The following is a 13,369-nucleotide window of genomic DNA, read 5'->3' as shown; positions in this document are numbered from 1 at the left end:
TATCAGCAGTAGGTAACACATAAATTATGTCAATAATATGTATAGAAACACACGCTGCTATCAGTATATATAGCATGCCATATAAATCAACAATAGGCCTATGTATAGAAAACACATGTTGTTATCAGCAGTAGATAGCACATAAATTATGTCAACAATATGTACCGTATAGAAACACACACTGCAATCAGCAGTAGATAGCACATAAATTATGTCAATAATATGTATAGAAACACACGCTGCTATCAGCAGTAGATAGCACATAAATTATGTCAACAATATGTATAGAAACACACGCTGCTATTAGCAGTAGATAGCACATATATTATGTCAACAATATGTATAGAAACACACGCTATTATCAGCAGTAGGTAACACATAAATTATGTCAATAATATGTATAGAAACACACGCTGCTATCAGTATATATAGCATGCCATATAAATCAACAATAGGCCTATGTATAGAAAACACATGTTGTTATCAGCAGTAGATAGCACATAAATTATGTCAACAATATGTACCGTATAGAAACACACGTTGCAATCAGCAGTAGATAGCACATAAATTATGTCAACAATATGTATAGAAACATATACGTTGTTCAGCAGTAGATAGCACATAAATTATGTCAATAATATGTATAGAAACACACGCTGCTATCAGCAGTAGATAGCACATAAATTATGTCAACAATATGTATAGAAACACACGCTGCTATTAGCAGTAGATAGCACATATATTATGTCAACAATATGTATAGAAACACACGCTATTATCAGCAGTAGGTAACACATAAATTATGTCAATAATATGTATAGAAACACACGCTGCTATCAGTATATATAGCATGCCATATAAATCAACAATAGGCCTATGTATAGAAAACACATGTTGTTATCAGCAGTAGATAGCACATAAATTATGTCAACAATATGTACCGTATAGAAACACACGTTGCAATCAGCAGTAGATAGCACATAAATTATGTCAACAATATGTATAGAAACATATACGTTGTTCAGCAGTAGATAGCACATAAATTATGTCAACAATATGTATAGAAACATATACGTTGTTCAGCAGTAGATAGCACATAAATTATGTCAACAATATGTATAGAAACATATACGTTGTTCAGCAGTAGATAGCACATAAATTATGTTACGTTTTCTTCGCTTTTTGCCTGTCCACTATTAATATTAATAGGCCTACGGGTTCTTTTTCTTCTTTTTACGGGAAAGAGCCCTCTCATCAGGACGGTATCTTTTGCGCTATAGCAAACAAAAGAGAGTAGCGGGCCCGTAAAAAAGCAAGGAACTTGTTAGGAACATAGCTGAAGATGGATTAAAAATAAGGTTATCAACAGCTATTTTAAACTGTTGCGATTTGATAGTCCCATATCCCAACTCAACCCAAAATTGGCAACCATGAGAGTTACCAACTATAAAATAGCGCGGAAAAGGGGCAATTTTTTTACCTTGGCAAAATAGGGGGTATTTAAGTTGGACTGTCCGCGAAATTTGACTGTGAAATCAGCAAAATAGGGGGGTATTTAATTTGCAATGTCCGCAAAATTTGGATAAAAAGGGTATTTGAGAAAATCTGGTAATTTATGGCAATATTTGGTGTCATTGAAAAGCTTTGAAAACGGGGGGTTTGAAATTTTAGTCATTGAAAATGGGTGTTTGAAATTCACAAAAATTGAAATTCATTGAAAACCACAAAAAAGGGGTTGTTTTTGCCCAATTTTGTCCTCGATTTTGTATGAAAAAGGGGGGTAAATTTGATGAAAAATCATTGCAAAGGGGGTCTTTGAAAGTCTTTTGAAAGATTTGGTAAAAACTCTCGATGGTTGCCAACTTTTGTGTTGAGTTGGGGGACCGGGCATTTGAATCATTTCATTGCGAGTGTGTAGAAGAATTCAACTAGTTGTGACGGGATTCGAAATATTAAATATTATAAAGTAGTATCCTTTAATTTTATTATCCAAATCACGTAGTGCGCCTTTTAAAGGCGAATTTTCGTTTTGCATTACGTCATTATCAATCAATCAATTAACTGGTAATAAGCCTCGCTGATTGGCTGCTTACCATGCAGTCTCGCTGGAGTGGAAATTTCCCCACTCCGGTGATGATCGTTCTAGATTCTGGTGTGGACCGTTCTAGCATGTTAATTTGGCCCGGGTTTACAAATCAGACTGTTGCCGTTGTGTAGCGTGTTTATTGGTGGTACGGCAACTTGTGGTTACTGTTACCTGCTGCCCGGTTATTGTGACGCGTGAGACAGCCTGCTGGCCAGATTAAAAGCTAGTGTTGATCGATATGTGAGATGGTATTACTTTGTGGAGATAAAGTATATTCTGGAAGCCGTAGTATGTAATACAGATAAGACAAGTGCCACGAATAAATCAGTATACATTGTTGAAGTAAAACAAGATACCACTGTAGTTTTCTTTGAGGTCCATCACAGTCTCCTCCAGTGCATAGCCGGATTCTAGCTCCGGCAAGCCCACCTATAAAACCACTTGCTAAGTACCTAGCCGCTCGGTCCCGTCACAAGTGGTGGCAGCGGTGGGATTTGTTTTGAGATTAGGAGTTGTGAGTTAGATGGACCCGGGAACTGGGGTGGTGTGAACGGAGATTAACAAGTCGAGGAAGTTGAGCAATTAGTAACCCGAAGTCTTGGAATACCGTGAATTTAAAGAGAATTAAAAGAGCAAGTTGAAGTAACAATAGAGGATCAGTGGGTGTATTGAGCAATGTCGGGAAGTGAAGTAGGAAAAGATGGAGGTAGCCCTGGATGGAAGGAGAAGTGGGAAGGAACTCGGCCCGGTGATAGTAATGCATCGGAGTTAAAGTCAACAGAGGGCAAGGTTGAACCAGAGCAATTGGAGGAGGCAGGCAGTAATGAAAGTGATATTGAGAGTGAATCTGGAAGTAGTTTAGGCGCTGTTAGTGACTCGGATATGTGGGACGAACCTGATGATAGAGGGCGAAAGGCTGCACGATCTAAGAACATGGCTCGGAAAAGAAGGGATAGTACTTCGGAGGAAGGCGACGGACTCAGAAGAGAGAAGTAGAACGGTTGCAAAAAGAGGTAGAAGAAAGACTCGAAATGTGTCTGAGGAAGAAGCACCTGGTAGTGAGATTGAAGGTGATGGTGCTAGTCAGGAGCGCAGAGGGAGACGGTACAACATTAGATCAAGAGGATCTGAGAAGATGGCTTCAAGGTTGGAGGCAAGTGAGGATGTTGACTCTCGAGAGCAAGATGCCCTGATGAGAGCAGCGAGGAACAGGCTTGATGTGAGTAGTAGAGATTTAGAACAAGAGTTGATGGAGGAACATCAACGTCACCAGTCGAAAATGACGGAGCTGGATAGGGTCAGGCGCGAACACGAGAAAGAACTTGCGGATAGGGAATGGGGGGTGAAGGTGAAAGAAAGAAGTATAGAGGATGCAAGAAGGGCTTTTGAGGAAGCAGCCCGGGATGCCCAAAACCTGGAGATGGCACGCAGGGAACGGGAAAGAGAACAAATGGAGGAAAATGCACGGGCAGAGCGTAAGATGCAGAAATTTGAGGCTGATGCCCAAGAGAAGAGACAGGAAATGCAAAAGAGGAGACAAGAAATGAAAAGGGAGGAACAGGAAATGCGAAGGGAGGAACAGGAAATGCGAAGGAGGAAAGAGGAAAGAAGACAGGAGTTACAGATGATGGATCAAGATATGCGATTGATGGAACGGGAAGAACGAGAGAAGCAGGAGAGAATAAACCAGTTGCGAGATAGTCGTAGAGAGCAGGAAGAGTGTGAGAGGGTGGAACGAGAAATGGCGAGAAAACGCGAAGAAACTGCAATAACACAGCATGAGGAATGGGAGAGGAAAGAATCCCAAGAATGGGGAAAGAACACTGAGAGTCAGGCACTTCAAATGGAACTTGAGAGTCTGGACCGAGAGAAAGAACTCCGAGTGGCAAAATTGCGAGCATTGCAAGACAGAGAGCGTGAGCAAAAGTATGGGCATGTGGATATGGCATGGCCATCCAGAGAAGGAGTGGAAGTAGGCTGTCAGACCGATGATTCCAATTCAGGAGAAGAAGTGAGACGGCAGTCGAAGAAACAAGGTCGGTTGAATAGAAGGAAAGGACTGCGCCGAGGGCACAAAGATAGTGACACTGCAGAGCAAAGCCAGCCACCCCCCTTAAGGCGTGATAAGAGGCTGAAGGGGAAAAGCCAATTTGAGGCCAAGTTTGGATCCCTTTCGGGAAAGACAAAAGGAAAGGACACTCTGTATGGCCGAGAGGCTAAGTCAGGTCAAGCGGTAGAGAAACAGTCTAAGAAACAGAAGAATAGGGTACAAATAGGTTCGAAGAAGTCACAATTGGCTAGCGAGACTGAAACTAGCAGTGAAAGTGAATCGGAGTCTGACTTTAGGCCTAAATCGTCTCCCAAGAGAGCATCGGTGTCAAAGAAGAAGGCGATAGAAGTAGAGAGTGAAACTGAGAGTAGCGATAGCAGTGGGAGTGACTCTGACGCATTGTCAGAAAGTGAAGGCAAGCGTAATAAAGTCAGCAAAAAGGCTAAAAAGAGCACGTCAGCGGTAAAGCGTCTGAAGGAGTCCAAGGACTCCAGTGAGGATGAGACTAAAGCTTCCTCAGGAGTAAAGTCAAATAAAAAGAAGCCTTCAAAGGGGAAGAAGTCGCGGGGAAGGAAGAAAAATAAACCTGCATTGACATCCACGGATGAGTCTACGAGTGCAGACGACACAGTTAAGAAACGAGGAAGTATGAAGCCCCCGAAGTTCAATGGGAAAGGCTCATTTAAGGACTTTGCCGCCCAGTTCGATGCGTGTAGAGACTACAATGGCTGGTCAGATAGGGAGGCAGCCTTCCAGATGTTTTCTTGTTGCCAAGATGAGGCACTGGCCACGCTGAATGTGAATGATATTAATCCACGTGAGGCTCGTTATGCTAAGGTAGTGAAGGTACTTAAGCGAGAGTTTGGTCCACGTGAGTGTCCCGAGAATTACTTCCTGTCTCTTTCTCGGCGTGAGCAAAAGCAAGGAGAGAGCCTCCGTGAACTGGGGAAGCAAATAAAAAGACTTGTAGAGTTGGCGCACCCGAAGTCTGAGAAAGCGGAGAAAGATTACATAGCTAGAGAACATTTCAAGAGGGCGATAGCTGATACAGAGCTGCGCAAGGAACTCTTCCGGTCGACCCCTAAAACTCTGGTGGATGCTATAGGGCTTGCTGAGAATGTAGAGTCATTCTGCAAGACAGAACAAACCAGGGTCGTGGGAAGCAGGTTGGCTATAGTAGAATAGCGACTGAAGAGAGAGACTACTCACCCAGAGATTCTGAAGTGAGTGAGTTGATTGCACGTGTGAGCGAGATGGAGCGCGACTTGAGGTCAGTTAAACAAGCCAGACCTGAAGTTGCCTCTGGTAGGGGAGAGAGAAGTGATAGTCTTGGATACCAGAGCCAAGATGAGATGGTGAGGTCTTGCTAGAGAAAGTGGAAGGAATGGAGAAGACGATGAGTACTGGGGCCCAAGGTCCAGTTAATAAGAGTCCTCGGCCATCTCCTGCAGCAAAGTCACAGCAACCACCGCCAAATGGTAGAGTGAGTCCGCGTTCTCCAGCTCGTCAAGACTTCCCACGGAGATGTTTCAAATGTGGAGAGCCAGGGCATATGCAGAGGTCCTGTCCCCAGCAAGCTGGTGGAAGGGTAGACCAGTGGAGTGAGTGTCGCAATTGTGGAGGCCGTGATCATATTTGGTGGCAATGTGAACGCCCGTTGGCATGTTTTGAGTGTCATCAGGAAGGACACATGTATCGGAATTGTCCTGCAAGATGGCAGGGAAACGAAACGAGGCCAAACCAATGGTCCTGGGGGAGGCCACCTATGAGGAGGGACCAAGGCTGGAGACCGAACCAATTTGCGAGACAGGGGAACGACCAGAGTCAGATACCGGGGAGACCGAACTTCCCACGGACATAGGAGAATTCGCCTTGGGGATAGGGGAGAATGAGCCCGGGGAAATAAAGGATCTATGGGTTTCAACTGTCATACAGGGAGAGAGAGTAATGCTTTGTGTTGATTGAGGGGCCTCCAAAGTAACATTAACACCAGAGCAGTACCGTCAGATCCCGCAGGCGAGACGACCACCATTGAAAGAAGAGAAGGTATACTTGAGACAGGCTGATGGGTCCAGAGTACAGATAATGGGATCAGCCTATATGGAAGTGCAAGTTGGTAGTCATGTTGAGAGTGTGCCAGTCTACGTTGCACAAGTCAGCGATAACTTGCTGGGAACGAATTTTCTGAGGAAGTGCGGAGCTAAGATAGATTTTGATAGTCTGCAGCTGATAATTCGCGGTGAGAGAGTGGATTGTCGCACAAAAGATGACAAACCATTGTATTCAAAGCTGGTTACGTCATCAGAGATTCGTATACCTGCAGAACATGAAATGGTGGTCCCTGCATGCTTGGCTGGTAACAGGAGGGTAGCATGATGTGCTTGGTGGAACCCATAGATCAGGGGATAGAAGATGATGACTTGATGGTAGCCCGAGCCGTAGTAGACGCTAGCTCGGAAACCATACCAGTGAGAATCATGAATTTGGGCTCAGAAGAAAAGGTGCTTAAGGCGGGAAAGGTAGTTGCCCGTTTGCTCCAGATTGAGGAAGAAGATGTTGAGGTTGAATGCGAACAGTCGGTACGCAGATGTGAAGAAGTAGGAGCAGAGGTGGAACTTCCAGAGCACCTGAAAGAATTGTATGAGCGATGTGCCACTGACTTAGAACCTGAGGGGAAGAGACAGATCTTCGAGTTGCTTGTCAAGTATCAGGACATATTCTCGAGGGGCGAGTATGACATAGGGCGTACCAAGTTAGTCCAGCATAGCATTGACACACAGGGTGCCCAGCCTATTAGACAGCCATTGAGACGCTCTTCACCTGAGCAGAGGACAGAAGTTGAGAGACAGGTGGCTGAGTTATTAGACAAGGGTCTGATACAACCTTCTGATAGTCCATGGGCAAGTCCAGTGGTTCTTGTAAAGAAGAAGGATGGGTCAAAGAGGCTGTGTTTAGATTATAGGAAATTGAACGAAGCTTCCGTCAAAAGCGCTTACCCGCTTCCGCGGATTGACGACTCGCTCGATGCGCTAGGAGAGGCGAAGTTCTTTTCTACTTTGGACCTTGCGTCAGGCTACTGGCAAGTAGAGCTGGACGAAGATGCCAGTGACAAGTCTGCATTCAGGACAACAAGTGGCCTGTATTCCTGGAATGTACTCCCCTTTGGGCTGTGCAACGCACCTGCCACGTTTGAGAGGTTGATGGACAATGTGCTGGCAGGTCTGCGTTGGGAAGCGTTGCTGGTCTACCTAGATGACGTCATTGTATTTGGCCGTACAATTGAAGAGTCCCTGACAAGGCTGTCCTCAGTGTTTGACAGATTTGGAAGTGCAGGGTTAAAGGTCAAGCCAAGCAAATGTTCCCTACTACAGAAAGAGGTCCGGTATTTGGGGCATATTGTGTCCGAGAAGGGGATACACACAGACCCGGACAAGATAGAAGCCGTGAAGGACTGGCCGACGCCAGTTACACAGACACAGGTCCGTAGCTTCCTGGGACTAGCGTCGTATTATCGGCGATTCATACGTGATTTTGCTGATACGGCTGCACCATTGCACAAGTTGACGGAGAAAAGTGCAAAGTTCCAGTGGAATGAAGATTGCGAGAAAGCCTTTGGCACATTGAAGGAAGCATTGATAACGGCACCAGTTCTTGCTTACCCTAAATCAGCAGGACAGTACATCCTGGACACAGATGCAAGTAATTTTGCAATCGGTTGTGTCCTGTCACAAGAGCAAGAAGGAGAAGAGAAGGTGATTGCATATGGTAGCAAGTCCCTGAAGAGAGCTGAGAGGAACTACTGTGTGACGAGGCGAGAGCTGCTAGCAATTGTGGAGTTCTTGACGAAGTACAGACATTAACTGGGTGGGCGCCAAGTGAAAGTGAGGACAGATCACAGCTCCTTAAGGTGGTTGTCGAACTTCAAGAATCCTGAAGGCCAACTCGCCCGGTGGTTAGAAGTAGTGCAAAGCTTCGATCTCTGCCTCGAGTATCGCCCTGGTAGACGCCACCAGAATGCAGATGGGTTGTCCAGGCGCCCATGTAAACAGTGTGGTCGATGGGAAGGGCAGATGGCCAAAGAGGCAGAAGAAAGCCAAGGACAGGAAGCAGAAGTTGAGGCTGGGTTAATAGAAACAAATGAGATTCCTATGGCCACGTGTGAAATTGGGATCCAGACAGACCCAGAACAGGAGCTGGGGGAGGCTGAGGTTGCACGAGGCGACATTGAGACAGTGTATAGCAGCGGTGAAGAGCACACTCCGGAGGTTGAAGGAGTTGGTGTTATGCTGGACACACCAGTGACAGAAGCAGCAGAGAACAGTGACACTGAAGTATGGCTAAGGCATATCACTACCATGCCTGAAGTTTCACTGATATCTATCCGAGAAGCTCAGATGGCTGATGAGACTATGTCACCCATTATAGTGTTAAAGGAATCTGGGGGTGAACGACCCAAATGGGAAGAAGTTGCACATCAGTCGGCTGCATTAAAGACATACTGGGGCCAGTGGGACATGTTGACGGTGAAAGAGGGCGTCCTTCTGAAGCGATGGGAAAGTGACGATGGCAAAGAATTCAAATGGCTACTAGTGCTTCCGAAGTCACTAAGGAGGAAGGCACTTGATGCACTGCATGCATCGAAGACTGCAGGCCATTTGGGTCGAGAGAAAACCTTGCCAAGGCTGCGAGAACGGTACTACTGGGTTGGTATGAGTGCTGATGTCAGAGTTTATGTGCGGCAGTGCGTAGACTGTGCCCGTAAGAAGAACCCTCCGTGCAAACGTCGAGCCCCGTTGCAGCAAACCCGTGTTGGAGCCCCTCTAGAGCGAGTGGCAATCGATGTCTTAGGGCCCCTTACAGAGACTCACCAGGGAAATTCATATGTCCTTGTGGTAGGAGACTACTGGACTAAATGGATGGAGGCATACGCCATACCTGACCAGCGTGCTGAGACAGTAGCAAACAAATTAGTGCATGAATTTGTGTGCCGGTTTGGAGTTCCCTAGAACTACACTCAGACCAAGGGAGGAACTTCGAGTCAGAAGTTTTCAGTGAAATGTGCAAGATACTGGGCATCACCAAGACAAGAACTACCCCTTATAACCCGAAGTCTGATGGTTTAGTGGAGAGGTACAATCGTACGATAACCAATGCAGTGTCGCTGATGTTGTTGCCACTACAAGACCAGAAGGAGTGGGACAAGTGTCTACCCTATGTGGGCTTTGCATATAGATCAAGTGTACAAGCATCTACCGGTGAAAGCCCTAATATGATGATGTTAGGACGTGAAGTATCTGCCCCAGTTGACCTAGTGTTTGGTGCCGTGCCTGGAGAAGGAGAATGTGCAACTGACTATGCAGAAGAGTTGAGAGAGAGAATGAGAGGTGTACACGAAAGGGCTAGGCATGCTCTTGAAGCGAGTAGTAGGCGCCAGAAGCGGAACTATGACCGCCGAACACGAGATCCTATCTATAAGGAGGGTCAGTTTGTGTGGCTGTTTGATGTCAAGAGGAGACCTGGCTTGTCAAAGAAACTCACGCTACCATGGGAAGGTCCCTACCTAGTGGTGACAGCATTATCGGATGTTACCTTCCGCATACAGAAAACGGCCAGAAGTAAACCAAAGGTTGTGCATGCGGACCGCCTCAAACCCTATGAAGGACCAGAGCTAGAACCATGGGTCTTCGAAGCTCCAGTCCCGGCGGAGAAACAGACTGAGTTGGAGACTGACGTGTTGCCAGAGGTGGAAGAATCAGTGGGAGCACCTAAACCGGATGACCCTGTAGCAAATGGGGACGAACCTGTAGAGAGTCAAGGAACTGAAGAGAAGAACTCAAGTACAAAACAGGACACGGAGAGACCAAGTATCTTGAGGAAACGTCCAATGAGGGCGGAAGAGAAAAAGAGAGTCCAGTTCAATCCAGAGGTAGCTGTGCGACAGATTCCAAGATGGGGAAAAGGCAATAGAGTCCCAGGGAGTGGACGTATGGTGGAGCAGGTTGGAGGTACAGGAGAACCTAAAGGAACGCCTAATGTGAAAGACACATATGGACCCCAAATGTGGGTGGGACGTCGGAATCCAAGCCGAGTCCGACAGAGACCCATTAGGTACCGTTAGCCTAAGAGAGTCTAGAAGAATGGTCGCAGCTAGGAGCTGAAGAAGACTAGGGATCTGCTGTCATCAGAAGACCGACTCCATGTTGGACAAAGGATATTTTGGCTTCAGGCATGACAGATGATTAAGCTGACTACCATTGCCAGGAATTTGTTGGCTTCAGGCATGCCAGATGATTAAGCTGACTACCATTGCCATGACTGAGCCGGGAGGAGCATAGGACGCTATATTTAAAAATGTTGTAGAGTAAATTGTGTATATATATGTATAGTGTAAGACAATTTCGAACCCCGTTAATGTTTCAAAGATCACATTTTGACGGAGCGTCAATAATGTTAGGAGGGGGCTGTGTGACGGGATTCGAAATATTAAATATTATAAAGTAGTATCCTTTAATTTTATTATCCAAATCACGTAGTGCGCCTTTTTAAAGGCGAATTTTCGTTTTGCATTACGTCATTATCAATCAATCAATTAACTGGTAATAAGCCTCGCTGATTGGCTGCTTACCATGCAGTCTCGCTGGAGTGGAAATTTCCCCACTCCGGTGATGATCGTTCTAGATTCTGGTGTGGACCGTTCTAGCATGTTAATTTGGCCCGGGTTTACAAATCAGACTGTTGCCGTTGTGTAGCGTGTTTATTGGTGGTACGGCAACTTGTGGTTACTGTTACCTGCTGCCCGGTTATTGTGACGCGTGAGACAGCCTGCTGGCCAGATTAAAAGCTAGTGTTGATCGATATGTGAGATGGTATTACTTTGTGGAGATAAAGTATATTCTGGAAGCCGTAGTATGTAATACAGATAAGACAAGTGCCACGAATAAATCAGTATACATTGTTGAAGTAAAACAAGATACCACTGTAGTTTTCTTTGAGGTCCATCACAGTCTCCTCCAGTGCATAGCCGGATTCTAGCTCCGGCAAGCCCACCTATAAAACCACTTGCTAAGTACCTAGCCGCTCGGTCCCGTCACATAGTGTTGCATACAACACGAACAAGCCGGCCGGCTTAATGACCTTTGACCCCAATCTGTGAACATATACTATAGACACTGGCTAATGTCAATGCATGTGTGCAAGTAGCGTCACTCAGCTATTGTTTATGGAAGAAGATGCAATTTGAAGGTATTTTGTCTCGGACCGGAAGTGACCCCTTAATGACCTTTGCCCCAAAATTAAAAAAATACCACATATACACAGGGTAACAACAATTCATGTGTGAACAAATTGTTGACGGCATTTGGTTTTAAACCGGAAGTAACCCCTTAATGACCTCTGACCCCAAATAAAAAAATGTCTCATTTACACTTTGTAATAACAATTCATGTGTGAACATACCGGCTCTCTGCTATGTTTTTCCAGGCTAATAAAAATTATCGAAGGTATTTAGTTATATACCGGAAGTGACCCCTTAATGACCTTTGACCCTCAAATCTGTGAACATCCTATAGACACTGGCTGTGGTGTGTTTTTGGAGCCATAAAAAAGGACCCGAACCCAATTTGCAAGATTTCAAACTGACACTATACAATTTTAGAGACTCGCAATCACTAAAACATACATGGATCGATGCTGACGGGCCCTACATATCGGGAGTAGATCCTAAATGCGAAAAGTCAAGAATAAATGCACAATATTGGGTGTTTCTCTATTCAAATCTTGCAATATCTGAACGCGTACGTTTTCAAGATTTTGTACGCATTGGACATTGGGACTATGGATTTGAAGGAGTCAGAAAAGTGCCTGAACGTGTAAATACGCGTGTTTTGTGCGTTAAAGTAAACCTTGCCTTTGACCCCATATTATTTTGTTAACACCTAAAAGACATTGACTAATATCTGATATCAATGCTTATGTGCAAGTGTCATCACTGTAGGACCTACTATAACTTTAGAAAGAATTTAATTTTTGAATTATTTTAAATTTCAGACCGGAAATGACCCCCTTAATAACCTCTGACCCCAGATCTGTGACACCCCATAGGCATTGACTAATGTCAATGCATGTGTGCAAGTGGCGTCACTGTTCCATGTTATTTGCCCGGGTTATTTGTAGAAGAAGCATTTTTAGTGTCAAAAATCGCGTTTTTGGTCATAAACCGGAAGTAGCTACCCATTAATGACCTTTGACCCCAAATCTGTGAACACCCCAAAGGCACAGTGTAATAACAATGCATATATGTGCAAATGGCGTCACTGTGCAATGTTGCTTGTTGGAGAAGAAGCCCGGGGGGGGGGGGGCACTCCCTATCTGAAATGGCAGGGATGTGCCTCGGCCATGTCAAAAGTAGGGGGCATTCAGGTCAAATGTACAATACAAAAATATGGGGTCATTCAGTACACAACCTGAATAAAAATGGGGTCATTCGGTATGAAACTTTGAAAAAAGGATGGTCATTGGGGTAACAAAAAGTAAAATGGGAGTCATTGAGTACAGGATTGCCAAAAGAGTATCATTAAGTACACATAAATAAGTGCCAAACTGAGTAAAAACAACTTGGCCACCTTGGAAATGTGAAAAATCTCATTATTTCTGGAGGAGAACACAAATACCACCTAAATTTGGGAATTAAAAGGGGGGTCATTGGGTATAGCATGAAATAGAAAAAGGGGGTCATTGAGTACATGGATTTTTTTAAAGGGGGTCATTGGGTAATAGGTAGGACCATAACACAAAAAAGGGGTCATTGGGTACAAGCCGGTTTGAAAAAGGGGGTCATTCCCAAGGCACATGATGCGTATCCAGTGGAAGTGCCCCCCCCCCCGGGAGAAGAAGACAGAAAGAAGAAGAAAGAAGAAATCGTTGAAATACAATACAAGCCGGCCTAAAGGCACGGCTTGTAAATATCACAGATATAGTTTTGTAGGTCCTGTGGTTCTTAAGAATCATCAAACCAAATTACAATTTTTTTAAACTCTGGACTTTAAAACTATGAAGTTTTGGATTGTATTGGAGCACCGACGGGACGTCAACTTCATAAATGGGGGCGCGCTAACATCTCTGAAAAATCAGGGTCAGGTGTTTTTATAAAGTAATAACAAATTCTCTAATTTTATTTTCAGGAAAAAAAGAAAATACAGGAAAATTTATAGTATTAGTGTCAAATTGAATTGTTT

Source organism: Amphiura filiformis, chromosome 7 (genome assembly GCF_039555335.1).
Source record: "Amphiura filiformis chromosome 7, Afil_fr2py, whole genome shotgun sequence".
NCBI lineage: Eukaryota > Metazoa > Echinodermata > Ophiuroidea > Amphilepidida > Amphiuridae > Amphiura > Amphiura filiformis.
Note: the sequence above shows the minus strand (reverse complement) of the source record.